Source organism: Muscardinus avellanarius (assembly GCF_963383645.1).
Source record: "Muscardinus avellanarius genome assembly, chromosome: 10".
Lineage (NCBI taxonomy): Eukaryota > Metazoa > Chordata > Mammalia > Rodentia > Gliridae > Muscardinus > Muscardinus avellanarius.
The window spans coordinates 5,535,617-5,550,809 of record NC_137796.1 but is presented as its reverse complement, the minus strand read 5'-3'; positions in this window follow the sequence as shown (position 1 = coordinate 5,550,809).

The following is a 15,193-nucleotide window of genomic DNA, read 5'->3' as shown; positions in this document are numbered from 1 at the left end:
AACTCTAAATTGGTATTCATTAATTCATTCAGCAAATATTTATTAAATATCTATTACTAAATTCAAATTACCCTTGGTGGTAGGACTGTGTTGCATCTGGTCTTAAGTTAGAACTTGTAGCAACAGTCCTCTAGCTGGTCCTGACTTGGGTTTCATCTTTGTAAGCCTTTCATTCAGTTCTTTGGCTTTGTGTTTGGTAGTTACTGTACCATTGCTGCTTTTGGAATAGGATTTCTGATTATATCATCTACAAACTTGGATTTGTCCCTTGTCTGAGAGTAGAAGGCAGGCCACTTCAGAGTCTAAACATCTCTTTGAACGTAGCTGCATTATTATGCAATGTAGGCAAGAAGCCTTGTCCTACTATCCTACATGCATATAGACCTTGAATACAAGTATCAAAAACTAGCACTCTCAAATGGTGAAGGAAATTTCCTATTTTCTTCTTCTCCTTCCATGGAGTAGATAATGGTCTTTTAGGAAGAAACATGAAGCTACCCTATCATTCATGAATAATCATGGAAAATGAGTAAGGAGAGTTGCAGATTGGGTTCTTGCAAGTAGGCACCAAGACAGAGTTTTGCATGCAACATGTTTATTAGAAAACGGCACCTGTTAAGGGAGAAGGAAAAAGCCATTTTGGCTAGAGAGAAGAGTTGTACCTTGATATAGGTTTGGCAAAAGTTTGACTGATTCCAGGGAGAGCTCTGAGCATATGTTATCCATTTGGGTTGACCTCCATTTTGGACTGAAATGGCTGGGCTTGGTCACCACACCTATACCAGTCTCTGAATATGAGATGCCTCAGGACAAGCATGTCTCTTGGACAGAGGTTTTGTGATTGAGGAAGACTCTGATGGAGATGCTAGCTGGGGCCACAAGTTGTACCTTGAGGAGAAATCTGGTGGTTCATCTCCATAGGATAAAAATTCTCAGTAAACTCAGAGATAGAGGGGAACTTCCTGAACATGGTAAAGAGCATTTACAAAAACCTATAGCTAACATCCTACCTAAATAGTGACAAAATGTTTTTCCCCTATGATTGGGAGCCAGGTAAAGATGTCTTTTCTCTCTATGCCCATTTAATATTGTATTGAAAGTCCTTGGTAGTGCAATAGGACAAGAAAAGGACAACAAAAGTGCACATACTGGGGAGGAAGAAACGAAGGACTCTTTGTTCCTAGAGACCATGTTGTCTGTGCAGAAAATCACAATGGATTTATTAAAAACCCTTAACTAATAAGTGATTATAGCAAGGTCACAGAATACAAGGTAATATAAAAAAGTCAGTTGCTTTTCTATATGCCAGAAGTGAACAATAGGAATTTTGCAGAAAAAATAACATTTAAATAGTATTTCCGGAGTGAAATGCTTAGGTTACATACCTAACAAAAATGTGTAGGGATCATAGAGGAAAACTACAAAACTCTGATAAGAAATCAAAGATCTAAATAAATGAGTGGATATTTCATGCTAGTGGACTGAAAAATTTGATGTTGTTAAGGTGTTAATTCTTCTCTACTTGATCTGTAGAGTTGCTGCAATTCCTATCTAAATCCCAGTAAGCCGTTTGTAGATACCGATGAACTGATTTTAAAGTTTATATGGAAAGACAAAAACTCAGATTAGCCAACACAAGGTTGAAGGAAAAGAATAGAACTGACACTCATCAACGTCAAGATTTACTACAATCTACAGTAATTTCACCAACACAGATGTATTGGTGAAAGGATGGACAGATAGATCAATGGAACAACACTGAAAGCCCAGAAATAAACCTACACAAGTGTTCTGAATCCACCTTTAACAAAGGAGTAAAGATGGTTTAATGAAAAAAGAACAGTCTATCCAACAAATGGTGCTGGAATTATTGGATGTCTATATGCAAAATAAAGCAAACAAAAAAAAACAAATTAAAAAGCCAACCTTTATCTAGTCCTTTTACCTTTTACAAAACAAACAAACAAACAAACAAAAAAAACAAAACCAGAAAGCTATAAAGCTTCTAGAAGATAATATATGAAAAAATATAGTGACCCTGACTCAGGAGTAAGTTTTAAGATATAATATCAAAAGCATCATCCATGAAAGAGAAAATTGATAAATTTAATTTTATTAAAATGAATAAAATCTACCAAAGGCAGAGACTATTAAAAGCCTCCCAAAGGCAGACTTTTAAGAGACACTTGTGTGTGTGTGTGTGTGTGTGTGTGTGTGTGTGTGTGTGTGTGTGTATTACTGGGATTTGAAGCCAGTAAGCATTCTACCACTGAGCTACACTCCAAGATGTTTTTATTATTTTGACACAGGGCATCACTAGGTTGCATCACTCCACCTGACTTTAAGTGACACCATTAAGAGAATGAAAAGGCAAGCCACGTTCAGAGAAGATATTTGCAAGACCCATATCTGAAAAAGGACTCATACACACAATATGTAGAGAATTTTTAGAATTCAGCAATAAGAAAACAGAAGAACTCAACTTAAAAATGGGCAAAAGATATGAATGGTCACTTCATTTAGGTAGATGTACAGAAGACAAGTAAATATATGAAAAGATGCTAATCATCACTTCTCATTACAGATGAAATGCCATTGTAAATGAAAGCAAGGAGATATCACTACACACCCACTCAAGTGGCTAGAACTTAAAAACAATAACAATAAAACCCCTGGTAGTATCAATGGCTTGCGAAGATGTGGGATGAAAGGACTTTTCTTTACTTCCAGTGGAAACTCAAAATAGTGCTGTCACCTTGGAAGATGTTTCGGAAGTTTCTCAAGAAGCAAAACACAGTGAGTCTTAACATACGACATCGCATATAATCTTAAGTTATTTCTCCAACTGATTTGAATGCTCATGTTCACAGAAGAGCCTACACATGAGTGTCTATAGCAGCTTTATTTGTAATCACCAAAAAACAGAAGCAGCTATGATACTGTTCAGTAGATGAATAAACTATAATCTGTCTACTCAGTGGAATAGTCTTCAGTGAGAAACTGAAATGAGTCATCAAGTGATAAAAAAGACATGGATAAATTCTACCTGCATATTTGAAGTGAAGGAAGCCAGTCTAAATAGTCTACATATTGTTTGATTTCAACTATATGAAATTTTTAAAAAGGCAAAAATATACAGGCAATAAAAAGAAAAGTGGTTGCCAAGGGTGGGGAGGAGGTTAGGGAGTGGTGAACAGATTAAGCATAAGGGAATTTTTAGGACAGTGAAACTATTCTGTAGATGCTATAATTGTGACAAATAATATCGTGTATTTACCAACTTTATCAGTATAGCTTTATGTTTCACTTACTCTAGTGTTATGGTTTGAATAAGTGTCCCCCAAAATCATTGTGCTAAAGTCTTCTCCTCAGCTTGTGATGATACTGGAAGTAGAACACCCCTGAGTTCAGTCCTCAGCATTGAAAAAAATAAGAGAATTACAAGAAACTGTCATAGCCGAGAGGAGCCTTGTGCCAAGCACTGGGAGGGTAAGAAATGACCCAGTCCTCAAAGAGCTCAGGTTTGTGAGTGTGATGGTTAGATGTAGAATGCTCTCTGAAAGAGCTCGTGTGTTGATATTCAGAACTGAGGTGATTGAGCCAGGAGGGCTGTAATCTCATCCGTGGGTAAATCCATTGGAATGAATTTAGTGGGTGGTAGCGTAGGCGAGTGGAGTGTGGCTGGAGAAGGTGGGTCCCTGGAGGTGTGGCCTTAGGACTGGGCTTGTGCTTTTTAGTCCCCTTACCTGCTTGCTTGCTTCTGGCCTCCACGATGTGAGAGCAGAGCTCCTGCTCTCTCCCTCTCTCTGCTTCCCACCACCATGCCCTAAGCTCTGCAGATGCAACAGGCCTAACGTGGACTGAATCCCTGAAATCTCCAGAACTGTGAGCAAACCAAGCTCCTTCCTCTAAGTTCTACAGTGATCAGGTGTTTGTATTATAGCAGTGAAAATGCTGACTGAAGTAGTGAGTAAATAAGATATGTGAAAATATAGTTTAGTATTCAAACCAGACGTGAGCAAAGGGCTTGGGAAATGTAGGGTTCTAGATGAATTGTGTGGAGACTTTTCTACCCCCTCTTGTGAGAAGGTCAGTATTCTCCATTAGATTCCCATGAAAGCCCAGTCGAGGGTGGTGGGTGTCTTTTTACTTCTGGGAAGGGTTCTGTTGCCGAGGAGCTCACGTGCATTTTGTTCCCACCACTGTTCTCCTTGTTCCTTTGTGTCTGTGCCAGCGCATACATGCTGCTCATCTGGTTTCTTTCCTTTTTTTTGCCATTGCACATGTGTTGTCAGATTTTATTAAAGATCAAGGGTATGGAAAATGTTTATGTGTTCTTAAATAAACAAACTTAAAGAAAGTATAGATCTGACACTTAAAATCCACCACCGAGGGTTTCTGGCACCCAGTGTTTCAATTCCAGCTTCCTGCCATGGTGTCTTGTCTCCTCTCTCACATCCCTTTCCCTGTCTTCATATTCTGGATAATTTCTTATGCTGCAAAATTTTTCTCTGCCTTCATTTTTTACTCTCCTTATAAGGCAGGTTTGAGGTCTCACATTCTTCACACAAAGCAGTCTAGCAAAGTATTTTTCTTAAAATAGATTTTTCTTTTAAAAACTCAGCTCAGGTGCCAACTGTTAAAATGGTTAATTTCTTTTTTCTGCTATATCAGGTTAGGTAACAAGTCTGGCAATTCAAGTAAACAAGAAGGTTATTAAGCAGTTCATGAGAATATTATCCACAGCTTCAGGACATGAAGAGGATGGAGTTATAGTTGGACTCTGGGAAGAGGAGATTGAGAGTCACTTTCTGTCTTCTCTCTTTTTGTTAATATAAAAGTACCTCCTTCAATATTCTTTCCTGGTGGTTTTTAGGTAATTTATATGATTTCATTTGGTCAATCACAACAAATTCCCCAAAGGGCTATCTTGTATCTCAGTTCTGCCTAGTGTGTCTGGTCAGCTCTTCCTTACTATTTAACTTGTTTGGTAAAGTCTTTGTCTACTTCTCTTCAACTGACCTGGATAGCGTCAACTTTGCTATGGCCCTGGCCAGGAGTGCCCCAAAGTGTTAGTTATGGTCACTATTGTTGGAGTTATTTCTTATTTTGTTATTCAGGACAGCTACCCTCAGCTGGCCATAGCTATACTCTGCAGTGATTAAGTAAGAGTCTATGGTTTTATATATTTTCTTCCTTCTATTCTGATTTCTCCCTAGTGCCTAAATAATTAAGAGGAGGCAATTTTTCCTCAAGTGTCCATCCTATCTGGAAGGAAAGCAAAGAGTATGTTAGTTATGACTCCTTTGATGGCAAGCTATAAGAACCCAATTTCAACTAGCATGAAGATAAGAGAGAATGGGAAGCAGAGCATCTTACAAGATCAGGGAAGAACTAAGGGATACAGGGCATTGACACAGAGATTTATGCATGTCTTCCTATTTCTTATCTCTCTTCAACTGCATTTGTTTGGTTTCTCTCTGCAGACAGGTCCTTGTGTAGAGTCTCAGATTATCATCCTCCTAGCTCAGAGTCCCCAGGAGAACCACAATGCTTGCAAAATTATGTAACAGCTATTCATTAGTTAGAGGAAAGAGCTCTGGGAAGCCCAACTAGAGTCCCATATTCTCTTCTTGGACTAGCCATTGCTGTTAGGGGCATGAGGATTATGATTGGCTTGGCTCAAGACTCTTGCCATCCTGGAGTGGCATGGGTTAGGGGCCTTGGAAGACGCAGAAAGCCAAGGAGTAGATACAAGGCAGGTAAGTCAGCTGGTGTCCACTCCTAAAAGGAAATTGCTTTTTTCATAGTAGGATAATCTGGGAAGGTCCTAGAAAGACCCTGGGAATAATGAACAAAGTTTTTGTGTAGGTTGAATCCTTCTAAAAACTGCCTACCCTGGCCCCTTTCTCAGAAAGAGGAGAAGGTAGCCCATGTAAGCAGTGGATGTATGATTTGGAGATCTGAATAAAGCCGTCATGAGAATACTTTCAAGGGCCCTCACAGTCCATTGAGCTGTGAGGCCTCAGCTGGACCTGAGACCTGAGCAGGTTGGGCTTGGTGGCACTGGTGTGCTTGGGCCATTATGCACTGAAGCCTTCATTCAGCAGGCGTCTAGTTCTGAACTGCCTGGCACCTTGCAGTTGGCTCTGATTGGTAGTACTCCAACCCCAGGATCTACACTTCTGAAAAAAGGGGCATGAAAAAGGTTTTTATTTCTCTCCTGCCTGAGAGGTTGGAGGCCCCACCTCCTGGGGGCCATCCCTAGTTCCGAATAAGAAAATGGCTAAGCTGGTCGCATGTGAGAGTCTTTTTTTTTCTCCTTATTAATGGTTTCAGTGGATCATAGAATGGAACCCAGCAGGTACACAGGGGCTTGCGTCTATTTCAAAAGCAACTGTACATTCAGAGGCCAAAGAAGGTCTTTTGAGAGTGTACTCTAACGAGTGTTGTCAGTGGTTTTTGTAGCAGCAAGCCCTGGCGGGGATTCTGGACCAAACTGTTGCCATTTTATTTTCAGTTCCAGTCACAATCTAGCAGACTCAAACCAGATTCCAGCTGTGAGCTCTTTTTTAGTCTGGAAGAAGCGACACGGGACTCATTCAGAAATTATTTGTGGAGGGCTTTTCATATTCCAGGCCTGGGGCCAGGGTTGGAGAGCTGTATGTTTCTTCCCCTCAGGGAGCTCACAGTCTAAACCACAGAAATTCATAAATCACACATAACTATTAGAGAAGAGTAAGTATGAGCTGAGCTCCGAGTGATGTAAAAGCCAGTGATTTGGTTTGGAGGAGAGATGCATTTTCTTTGACCATGTAAGGATGAAGAGCAGGTGGTAGAGTGGGAAATAGAGAGGAGGAGGGATCAGAATTTTGTCGATGGGGTGTCTCTCTGACCTTTCGTGAAGTTCAGACAGAAATATAAGAAGTATCAGGAGTCTGTCTTGCCAGATCTTAGAATATTTTAGTGACTTCATTGTATCTCTTTAGCAGGCAATGAGACATCTCAAGATTGGTTGAATTAAAGGAGTGTATTTTGAAGGATCTGTATGCAAATTCAATCACCTTTTTCCTCGTCCAAATATTTCCCATTCATACTCAATTTTGGATTTTTCTTCCTCTTTCTAAGAAGTTTGTCTCAGTCAATAGTCTCACTGCTATAATCCAAAACAACTTATCACACAATTTAGATAAAGGGAGATTTATTTGCTCACAGTTCCAGATTTAGTCCATGTGAGGCTGGATCTGTGGAGCTTAGGGCATGGTGGCAGGAAGGAGATAGATAGATAGAGAGACAGACAGACAGACAGACAGACAGACACTGATTCTGTTCTTACATCATGGAAGCTGGAAGCAAGAGAGCAAGCAAGCATGGGTATTCAATAACAAAAGCAGTCTCCAGCTACACTCCATGTGACTAGGTTACCACCCAGTAAATTCATTACAATGGATTTGCACACCTATGAGATTACCACCCTTATAACTTAATTATATCAGCTTTGAACTTCAATATAAGAGCTCTTCAGGGCCATTCTATATATAATCATTATAAAGCCCATCCACTTGAGAGATGGGAGGAGTGGTAGAAGGAATAAACTCACCCAGTGAAAACTCTGTCCCCAATTATGAGAGAAGAACTGGATATCTTGTCCAGAAATCTCATTTTATTTTTATTTTACAAATCTTATTTTTATTTTATTATAACAAGTAGATCCCACTCATAAGCACTGAAAAGTTTCTCTAGAGAGCCAGGCTGGAGTTGCCAGGTGAAACACAAGACACCAGTTAAATTTGAATTTCAGAATACAGTTTTAGTGTAAGCATGTTCTGGAAACCCTAATCCAGGCTTGTTTGGCATGTTGGCACTAAATAAATGCCTTGGGTTTTTACTTCATATTAGATTAAATAATTATTCATGTCACATGTATAATAGAAGTCCTATTCTGGCTTCAATGTATGAGCTCTATTCTAACTCCTATATTAGATCCAATAATTACTTGATTAGATTAATATTAGATCAAATAATTATTCATATCACATGCCTGATAATAGAAGTTCTTTTCTAGCCCTTCCCCCTAGGGTATAATAGAAAAAGGTCTTTGTTACACTTAAGGTAGAGAAAGAGAAAGACACATGTTTAGGATATACTAACAAGGAATTAATCTTGGGTATGTTAATGATCTGACTGCCTTTTGAAACTCTGGGGGCCAGCATCACCAAGGCACATTGGTATGGGCTTTTTTTTTTTAATACAGAACTCATATGCCTCCTTTAATAAGTCAGTGCTTTGGACAGTAGAAAAGAGAAGGAACCAATTAGATTTTAAGACACTTAAAAGAAAAAGTGACAAAATATATTGTGTCTACCTCATGTAGATCATGACTCAAATAAACAAACTAAAAATTCCACTTTGGAGACAATTAGAAATTTATAAATTAATTGAATATTAGATATTAAGAAATTATTATGGACTTTGTTAATATTGACATTGTAATTATTTATGAATTTAGATTAAAATTACCTCACATTTGAGATGAGAAAGCACCAAGTATACAAAACTTAATGTTAACTGAAACTGAATTACAGGTATATAAACATTAATGACATTTTCTGTATTTCAACAAATACCTAAAACATTATAATAATTCATAATCAAATAAATTATCCTATCAAAATATTTAGTACAGCCAGGCGTGGTGGTGCACGCTTGTAATCCTCACGCTTGGGAGGCAGAGACAGGAGGATCACGCAGGTTTGAAGCCAGCCACGCTGGCTTAAGAGACCCTGTTTCCAAAAATAAAAAAAGTCTAAGTAGGTCTGGGAGTGTAGCCTGGAGATAGAAGGGCTTCCAGGAACCTCAGTACCACACACACACACACACACACACACACACACACACACACATATGTACATATAATTGATAGTTTATTAGCAAGAAATTTTAGTAGATTTTTTAAAAAGGTGTTTAGTTTTAAGACTAGCAAAAGATGATAATCCACAAAAGGATATATACAAAAATAATGAAAATATTAAATACTATCTAAATTAAAAGACCACAATTAAAATTGCCATTTATAATCTTTGTGTCTTGAAAGAAGTAGTTGTCGTTTTCCTTCCTAAAATTCACCCACCTGCTCATGAAGACTATGAAGCCTCACTACAAATTCAATTATTTAGTAATAATCAGTGCTGAGTATTTTGTGCTTAAGCATGCACTATCAGAAAGCACAAAATCCTATCTACAGAGATACTTGGTTTTCTTTAAAATGTATCCTCAAGCATCTTTTAAAGTGGGAGATACAAATAGGTTGTGTCCTTAAAGATAGGCTTTTAAAAGAAGCATGAGATAGCTATCCAGCACTGCTAGGTGTGGTTGTACAACTAACTGAAGGACACTGGCAGTACCCTGCTAACTACGGTTTTGATTTAACAACCTCCATGTTGAGTTGAGTTCTTAGTTCATATTATACTACCGGCCAAACATGTACTCCATTGCTATGGACACAAGACTTTCATATTTTTTTGTGTGTCTGTCTGTCAGAAATAACCTGATAATCACTCATCAAAGCTTTATAAGATGTAGCAAGAGCTCATTTCAATATCCTTTGGACTTTGTCTTCTAATGGATGGTTCCAATGTGGACATTCCACTAAGGGGCAAGCATTGCTGACTTGTTATGGATACTGAGACAAGGTTCAACAGTGTCTCAAGCTTTCCAAAGAAAGGAATTCAGTGGCTGTAGATCTCCCCATTCAGCAACAGGGAGCTCTTCTGCCATCTCAGCGCAGGGCTTAGCCACAGCATCCCCTTGGAGAAATGGGGACAAGAGTGCCTTCATTTTTAGTCACTTTGATAACTCTCCCCATCCTTCTCACCCCATCCCTGGTGGACAGACAGCACCTGGAAACCCTCCTCTAGTTTCCCAGGGGGTCCATGCAGGCTCTTAGGTGGAGAGAAAGGAACAGGTTAGGGGCGTTTTTTTCTTCTCAGATTGGGCAATGAGAAGGCTTTCGCAGAGAATGCAGAATGAAGAAGCCTGGTCCTCACAGCTCTGTGGTCATCTTCCTCCCTTGCCATCTCAGCCTTCTCCACCCCATGCTGCCTTTGTGAGCTTGAAAGACCTCTGTGACCTTTTATTTCTGAGTTTCACAAATATTTGTTTTTCATCTTTATTTTAAATTTCATCATTGCTTTCAATAGTTTTTTTTTTTTTTTGTACTGGGGGTTGAAGCCAGGGACATTCTACCTCCAAGCTATACCCTCAGTCTTATTTTACTTTTTGTCTTGAAATAGAGTCTCACTAGACTGCTGAGGGACTCACTCGGTTGTCAAGGATGGCCTTGAACCTGTGATCCTCTTGTCTCAGCCACATAAATACTGGAATTACAGTTTGTTCCACCATACCTTTCCTTCAGTATGTCGGGATGCACAATGGTAGAAGTAAGCTAGGTTTTCTCCAGATGAACTCTCCAATGACCCTGGGCAGTCTACAGTCTCCCTTTGACTCCAGATTACTTATTGAGAGACAGGGGTAGGAATCAAATAAATGGCTGGCTGGCATTCTATGGAGTATACATTTCTAATTAAGTGTTGGTTATTCTTTTATATTGTTTTAGCTTTTGCTGCCAGGAACAGTGTTAAAGGGAGGAAACATGCAACACGTTATTTTTTTTTCAAGTAAGATAAAGTGGTGGAAACAGAGCATAAAGGTTATACAGTGAGAACCGTCAGATCCTTCTCAGAATAGCAGCTACTTTCAATGAGTTCCTTGTGTTTTCTCCAAAAATATTTTCTGCATGTGTAAGCTTATGCATACACATGTGCATACATGTGTATATTTACTTAAAATAGTAACTCGCCTGCAATTCTTTTTGTTACTTGTAGTGATGACCTTTCTTTATCGATAGACATTGAGCTTATTTCCAGTGATTGGTTGTTTCTGGTTCTGCTGCAACATCATCGCATGCATTTGTATCTGTGCAGAGGGACCTGCGTCATGAAGTCTTAGACATGGCACGGCCAGGTGCGACAGTAGGAGCACCTCACCTGTGACTGGAGATTGTCCTCTGGAGGAGTGTCCACAGTTTACCTTTTCACAAAGAGGGTTATTTGTACACACCCTCACCAATACTGCTTATCTGTCTCTGCTAATTTGAACTTATAATGCTATTTTATTCCTAGTTTAATTCTGTGTGGCTGTAACGTCACCTGAGCTTGTCTGTCTGTCTCTTCGTGTGCTTTGAAGTCTGTATCTGGCCTACTTACATATTAAGATGGCTGGCCCAGATTGGCTCGACTCTACAGGGCTTGTGTGGAAACCCTCTGAGCTTTCCCATGTCCCCTCTCCCTGGTCTCTGCGTCTTGAAGCAGCTGCTCTGGCAGACACAGCCCCAGGACATGTCTCCAGTCCACCCATCCATGTGCCCTGATAAGTGAGAGCTGGCTGCACAGTTCTGTATTATTTATGACTTTCCTTTCAGGTAAAGGGAGGACTCTCTCCCTCTTCAAATCCCCGGGAACTGATGTGAAGTGAGCGCCTTCTCAATACTACAGTATAGCAAGTGGAAGGGGAAGATCTGTGATTGGCTCCCTGAACCTGTGAGACACCATGGAGTCTACCTGCACATGTGTGACCGGAGGCCATGCAAGCTGCAAACCAGCCTACCCAGGCATGCAGGCAGCGTGATGTGGGTGGGACGCAGCCACCAGGAGCTCGAAGATACGTGCACTCTGTCTCTAGCTCTAACTTGATTTGCTGAGAGAGATTGGGTGGGATGTACTCTGTCTCTGCTGCTTAGTCTTGTCGCCTTCAGATGACGGTGAAGATAGGGCGCCTTAAGGACAGAGATGGGGAAGAAAGGAGGTTTGGATAGGGAGAGCCTTTGCCTGCAGAGGAAACTTAGCTATGTTGAAAGGAAGCTCCAGGCAGAGAGCAGCCTCCACTGGATATAAGCACTCAGACCTTTGGGTCCTGTCCTTGTCCAGTCACTGCCTGGGAGCTGTGCAGAAAGTCCTTGGTCTTGGCAGGACCAGCAGGGTGCACCCGAGGCTCTGTCACCTCAAGTAGCAGCAGCAGCAGGCCCCCTTGTGGAAGACCTGCTGGAGGTCTAGGCAGCACACTTCCACACTGCCAAGGGCTGGTTGGTTTGTCTGGTGTCAGCCAGAATTGGGGGATCATTCTAGGTGCCTCCAAAAGCATTGCAGGCTTAAAGACCTAATTGCTCTAGGATAAAGCAATATTATATACCTTTCCCCCAATATGTCTTCACCTATTAAATCATTAAAATGATCACCAGAGGTAATCTGCTCTTTCCTTAAATATTGTGGAATATTTAAGAATATAGTTCATCTATTGTATGTAAAATCTGTACAGTAGATATACATCTGTACACAGGGGGTGGGGTCAGTATAAAAAACAATGAGGCCGGGCATGGTGGTACACACTTGTAATCCCCGCGCTTGAGAGGTGGAGACAGGAGGATCACGCAGGTTCGAAGCCAGCCACGCTGGCGTAAGAGACCCTGTTCCAAAAATATAAAATAGGTCTGGGAGTGTAGCCTGGAGGTAGAAGGGCTTCCAGGAACCCCAGTACCACCGAGAAAAAAAAACAATGAGAAAAACTCATATTCTAGGTGTGTATAGGAAGAGCACAGAATTAGTACAATTTTGAAATAGGTGCGTGGCATTTTCAGTAGCAATGATGTTAGTGCTGGTCCTCTGAAAGGCAGATGTTAAGACTGGATTAAGTGTGCAAGGACTTTAAGGGGAGAGAAGTCTGTGTGAAAAAATGGGGAGAAAGTTGGGGAGGCTAAAAGATGCCAAACTGCCATGCACGTATGACCCTAAGTGATGGAGAGGAGGAGGAGGCTTGGGTGGGGTCTCTTCTCTCTGCAGCTCAGGACAGATTCCACAAGACCACAGGGAAGTTCCCGAGTCAGTCAGCGGAGTCCTGCCCCTATGAGGAATGGGCCTGCCTTACAAGTCTTTCCACACTCAATAATCAATAGCCATCAGCCCACAGAAGTGTGGTCTCAGCACACAGAAGGTGGGCCTGCGTTGGTTATACTTTCTGTAGTAAATTACATAGAACATAATCTTTGCTGTTTTTACGTGGACAGCATCAGGAACACTGACGTTTTAGCCTACCATCAACACCATCCACCCACAGAACTCTTCATCTTGCAAAACTGAAGCTCTATGACTGTTCAACACAAACTTCCTGTATCTCCTTCACCCCAGGTCCTGGAAGCCAGCTTTGATTATTCCAGGTACTTTATATAAGGGGAACCACACAGTATTTGTTGATAATCCATTTTGTGACCGGTTCCCTTCACTTGTTTAATGTCCATAAAGTTTATTCATGCTGTGGCATATTTCAAACTTTCTTTTTATTGACCGGATAATATTTCATTTGATGGATATAGCATATTTTGTTTATCCATACATCTGTTAATGGACATTTTGTTTGTTTCTATTTTTTTGGCTTTTGCAAATAATGCTGCTGTGAATGTGGTTGAATGAAGGTCACTTCATTCTAATGCCATTGTCTGTAGGGTAATCTCTTGTGCTTTCTGTCTCCTTGTTAGATGGTAAGCAGTGGTGTGGCAGAATACTTGGTAGGTGGAGACAGGAGAATTCCAGGTTTGTGGCCAGCCTCGGTAACTTAGTGAGACCCTGTTTCAAAATAAAAAACAAAATAGGGCTGGGGGTGTAGCTCACAAATAGAATGTCCCTGGGTTCAATTTCAATTTCTGGTAACACACACACACACACACACACACACACACACACACACACACTCACACTCTTTACCTACCCCCAAGCTCCTCGAGTTGAGAGGTATTCAGTAAACATTTGTTGAATAAATGGGTTTGTACCTGCCCTTGCTCCTTGGCTGTATGACATCTTTAGTTTGCCACCCAACTCTCACCTTTCTCTGACATCTTTATATGTTTTGAGTATCTGGTGAGTTGACAACTCCTCTCGGATTCTTTCTTTCTTCACACTGCAACCATTTCTTCCTAAAGTCAGGGCTGGACCTTGGAAATTCTGACTGAGACTTGCAATTAGGCTTCCATAATGAGTTGTCCTCGTCTACTTACAATAAGGAACAGAGATGAAATGAGATGGGGTCTGTAAAGCACCTATGGTGCATACAAGTACATAGAAAATGGTAATTATTCTTATTAAGCATAGTGCTCTTTATTATCCACAATTTAATATACATTAATGCATATATATAACATCTTTTATTATTCTTTCCTCAAAAATCATTTAAGATATATGGCACTGAACATTATGTATATAAAGGAATTAGAAATAAGAATAGGATATCATCAACACTAATGTTTTGGAGACAGGAAGATTATAATATTCAAAGTCTGGGCTAAAGATAGTATAATACTTAAACATTAAGTTTAGTTCTCAGCCCAAAGAGACACCGCCACAGAAACAAACAAACAAACAAACAAACAAATAAACACCAGAATAAGAAGAAAAAGGAAGAGGGAAAAGAGAGAAAGGAAACCAGAAACACCTCCGTTTTCTCTTACTCTCGTATTTCTGGACACAGGAGGAGGAAGGTAGCTACCTTCATGTCTCAGTAATCGGTGATGAGTTGTAGTGGAATGCCTGATCTCTTCTCTTGATGTTTTCTGAAGAGATCAGAGTGAGAGCAGGAGGAAAAGGGTCTGCAGAGTGATGCTTGCTTCTCTACTTTATACTTGTTGAACAGAAGTTAAGATGCAATAGAGAAATAATCCCTATTTTGGGGTCAAAGTAAAACTTCCCTTCGCATCTGTCATGGTACCAAGAACACCAAAGGTATTTCCCAGGTGAAAGAGGACCAAAGCATGAAAATGCATGCTCAGATGATGCCACACTGAGCAAGGGCCTGGAGCTGACTGCCAGCTTCTTGGCCTAGTTAGCTGGTCACTATTACAGACACTGAGGCCAGACATTCATCTTCCACATGCATTTTCCTATGAAGGGTTGCTGAGGTTTGAAGTCACATCTGGAACAATACTATTAAGCTGTTTGTATCATCAAGATTCATAGAATACTTTCCTTATCTACACCCAACAAGTATCAGCAGAACTACTCCCTGGGCCCTTCCTCACTGTGCACCAGCTCCAAGGATCTGGGGCGTCACACTGTTGCTGACACTAACTCCAAGATCGCCTGCGCCATCTCAG